Genomic DNA, 4,855 nt, shown 5'->3' on the forward strand with positions numbered 1-4,855 from the left:
GAGAGAGAGAGAAAGAGAGAGGCAGAGACACAGGCAGAGGGAGAAGCAGGCTCCATGCAGGGAGCCCGATGTGGGACTTGATCCCGGGACTCCAAGATCATGCCCTGGACCAAAGGCAAGCGCTAAACCACTGAGCCACCCAGGGATCCCCTATGAAATAAATTCTTAAAAAATACTACTTACCAAAAGTAACAGAAAGAAATTTAAAAATTTTTAAATATTTCACGAGGACAAAATAATTTAGATACCAAACTTCACGACCACATTACGAATACATACATGCAAAAATATGAAGTAAAAATTAGTAATCGAATATAATAATACATAGAAGAATAATTAATATATAGGTAAACGTATTCCAGGAAATTAGGGTAGCTTAATATTTGAAAGATATTCAACATAATTCACCACCCGTGGTGGTTTTAAAACATGCCCACAGATGCTTTACTACTCCTCCCTTCAATAGTAATTTCCTTCCTCCTTACTGTCAGCTGGATTTAATGATTCCCTTTTAACTAAGAGAATAAAACAAAGGCATGGTATCGAACTTTGGAGACCAGGCCATAAAAGGAACTGGGCAAGCAGCTTTGTAGTGGTGATACTAGAGTAGCCCTCTGAAAATGCCCACTTGGTGAGAAACCATAGCTTTTTGCGAATAGCCAGAATGGAAATGAGGCCTCCTGCCAATGGCCATCTTGGAGGTGGGTCTTCCAGCCAGTCAAGACCAAAGATAACTAGTCTGCCATTTTTGGGAGACCATGAGTCAGAAGCACTAAGCTAACCTGCTCATGGATTTCTAACTCTCAGAAATTGTGTGAGAAAATAAACATGTGTTGTTTGAAACTGCTAAATCTTGGAGTAATTTGTTATGTGGCAATAAATAAAACTTAATAAGTTTTACCATAATAATATACAAAGAGAAATACATATATATATATATATATATAAAATCACCACCATAAATACAGAAAAAGCACTTAATAAAATCAACACTATTAACGATTTTTTTAAAAAGCAGACATGAAATAGAAGGAAACAATACACTTTTTAAAAATTCAAGACGAATAATTTTTTCAGCTTTACTAAGATATAACTGGCATATGATATTGCATAAGTTTAAGGTGTACACATGATGATCTAATACACATATATATTGGGAAATGATTAGTACAGTAAGGTTAGTTAACACATCCATCATCTCACATGGTTATCTTGTGTCTGCATATGTTGAGAACTTCTAAGACCTTTCTTAGCAACTTTCAAATATACAATACAGGGACGCCTGGGTGGCACAGCGGTTAAGCACCTGAGCCTTTGGTCTCAGGTCATGATCCCAGAGTCCTGGGATTGAGTCCCACCCCAGGCTCCCTGCGTGGAGCATGCTTCTCCATGAACTTATTCATCTTATAACTGGAAGTATGTACCCTTGACCACTTTCATCCATTATACATGATAATAAATTATTGAGGGATTTCTCTTTGAATACTACGCAGGAACAAAAAAGGAACAAATTATTTATATGCACAACAATTGATTCCATTTACATAAATGTCTAATAGGCAAAAAGTGAACTATGTTGAAAAATTTAGGACTGCGGTTGACTCTAGAATCATAAGAATGGAAATTGGCTGGGATGACGCATGAGAAAACACAGTGATGGTAACGCACTATATAATTAGAGGGATTCGGGTTGTATGAGTGTATGCATTTATCAACCTCAAATTATATACTTCAGATTTATTCATTTTATTCTATGAAAATTTGCCTCCAAAAGAAATAAGGAATCCACAAATATAGACTGAGTTCTAGTTGATGATAATGCATATTAAAATAATCAAGGAGAAAAAAAACAAAATAAATAAAATAAAATAAAATAAAATAATTGAGAAAGTACTAATGCCTGAAACTTATTTCAGAATGCAGAAAAAATTAAGATAAATTGATAGATGAATAAAGGGTCGCAAAGATGGATAAATATGTGGAAAAGCAAGCAAGATAAAATGTTAATAATAGAATCTAGGTGACAGTGTATAAGTGTTCACTATAAATTTATTCAAATTTTTCATACATTTTCATAATAAAATGTAAGGAAAAATTGTGCTTCTATGTAATAGCAAAAACGTGAACATTTTAATAAGATGCCATTTGCAAAAGCATTGAAAAACATCAAATACCTAGGAATGAATCTAACAAATCTAATGAATCTAATCTAATGAATCTAAAAATATCTCTACAGAAAAAAAAACTAGAAAATATTGTTATAAAATAAAGAGCATGTTAATAAACAGAAGAATTTATTATATACATGGCCTAGAAGATACAATATTGCCAATAAAACCATTTTCTCTGTTGATCTGTAAATTCACTGAAATGCCATTCAGCACCCCAGCATGCTTTTGTTATTGTGTTGAAGTTAAAAAGTTCTGATTCTAAAAAATTACTTGGAAATACCCAAGGTTAGAAATAGATAAAGCTATCTGGAAAACTACAAACAAAGCTGGAGGACGTACACTAACAGTTGTCAAGACCTATCATAAAGCTACAGTAAATAAGATAATGTGGAACTGGAATGAACAGAATGAACAGAGAATCCAGAAACAGACACAGAGCACACATACAGCCACCAGGATTATAACAGTACATGGGGCAGGGTCAATAGGCAATACCCCTATGGAAAAAATTAATCTTGGCTCCTACCTCACATCATACACACACACGAAAAAAATCAATGGAGGCAAAGCACTAAATATTTTAGAAGAAAACAAAGAAAAACGTCTTTAAAACCTTACAGAAGGCAAAAATTTCTTAAGCAGGACACAAAAATATAAAAAAATAAAACAATATATCAGACTACATTAATTTAAGAAAATTTATTCACCAGAAGTCACAATTAGGGGAAAAATGGAGGCTACAGAGAGAAGGAAGATGTTTGTATGGCACATTTCCAACCAAGGGTTGCGTCCACCATGTGTAAAGAGCTACAGATTAATAACAAAAGACAGAAATCCAATTTTTCAAAATGGGTTAAAACTTAGCCACAAAGTCACAGGAATTGATCTGATTTCTTTTCTTCCTACAGGGCTTCTTTTTTTCCCCCAGTTTTGTTAAGATGTGATTGATACACATCTCTGTATAAGTTTAAGGTTTGCCGCAGAATGCTTTGACTTACATATATCATAAAATGATTATCTCAATAAATTTATTTAATGTCCATCATCTCAAATAGATCCAATAAAAAGAAAAAAAGAAAAAAATTATCCTTGTGATGAGACTTCAGAATTTACTCTCTTAACAACTTGCCTGTATAACCATACATTGGTGTGAACTGTGGTCATCATGTTGTATGTTATATCCCTAACACTGATTTATCAGAGAAACTTCTCGTAAAGAACTATAGAAATGATCCCTGAAAGTTTAATCTTCCCAAGGCTTCTTACACCCACTCACTCTTCTGGACTATTTGCAATTCTACTGGGAATCTATCTTAGATATTATTATTAAAGTTCTCTTCTATTGGTTTTGTTCAGTAGAACCCTTCCATTCAAAGATTCATCCATGGAGTTGTCAGTCTTTTTTTTTTTTTTCTCATCCATTTGTATGGGTTTTCTCTCAGCCTGTATAGGTCAGGCTTTTGGAATCTCTTGGAGAGGGATAAACCAGCAAACAGCTGGAAAATTTGGACCCTTCAGATAAGATGTGGGGAGTGTTTGAGGCTCTGAGGGCACAAATAAGGGAGGCAGTCCTCCGATAATCACCTAATCAAATAGGAATTCAGCTCAGAGCTACAGTTCATTCAGCCTGTTGGTGTCAGCAGAATAAGGGGACCACCATCCTTAAAGAATTCCACACACAAACCTTTTTCCCCAGCTGGTCTACTGGTTGGTATCTCTCCGGTGGCCCTAAAATATCGAGCCTTCCCAAGGTCCTTTTCAGAAACAAGGCTTCTGCCTGATTCCTGGACCCAAGTTCCTACCTAGGGACCATAGATCCACTGGAGCTCTGGCCGCAGGGCTGTCCATGTGGTCTTCCAAGCCTGGTCCTTGGGAAAGCATGGAGTCTAAAAGAATACGAGGTTATGCATGTGTGTTTGGGCTTCCCTCTTCCCAGGTATCTTCCATAAGGCTGACATTTAAGTGCAGACTGATGCTACTCACTAACTACATTCACCAAACAGAAATTTTTCTTTCAATCCCCCCCCCCCCCCGCCCACCGCCGCCAAGTTATCTCTTCCATCCACATGAACTGTGCTGGTATCTATTTCACCCTTTGGTGTCTGCTGGATATGAAATTCTGTCCTGAGCCTCACTCGTTTCAGAGTCTTGATTATTTAAGGAACTCTGTCACATTTAACCCCACCACTAGAATCTTGCTTCAACCCCAATTGGCCCTAAAGCCAAGATCTCACTGTCTTTCCTCCAAATGAAGATATCCTTTCCCCTATATACTAGTTTAAAGACTTAATGCAGACTGACCTTAAATGAATTGGACTTCTGAGTCCTCCTCTTGGGGGACAGTGCATCCTAGACCTCACATTTTGACCTTACCACTCTGTCCCTGTGAGTTCTTGAGCAGAGCCAAAGCACAATCTAATCTCTTTTTACTTTTAACTGAGAAACTGAGGAGGTCACTATAACTGATTGCGGTAAGATACATGTATCATAAAATTTGCCATTTCAACTATTTTTCTGTCTACCATTCAGTGCCATTGATTACATTTATAATATTGGAGAAACCGGGGATCCCTGGGTGGCTCAGCAGTCTGGTGCCTGCCTTTGGCCCCAGGCGAGATCTTGGAGTCCCTGGATCAAGTCCCACGTCGGGCTCCCTGCATGGAGCCTGCTTCTCCCTCTGCCTG

At 37.0% G+C, this 4,855-nt stretch overlaps 1 pseudogene; it reads right to left on the bottom strand.

Moving 5' to 3' along the window:
• Positions 1–3,311: 3,311 nt before the first annotated feature.
• Positions 3,312–3,422, bottom strand: LOC129494443 (small nucleolar RNA U3; annotated as a pseudogene).
• Positions 3,423–4,855: the final 1,433 nt, after the last annotated feature.

The sequence above is a fragment of the Nyctereutes procyonoides genome, unplaced genomic scaffold (assembly GCF_905146905.1).
Source record: "Nyctereutes procyonoides isolate TBG_1078 unplaced genomic scaffold, NYPRO_anot_genome, whole genome shotgun sequence".
Classification (NCBI taxonomy): domain Eukaryota; kingdom Metazoa; phylum Chordata; class Mammalia; order Carnivora; family Canidae; genus Nyctereutes; species Nyctereutes procyonoides.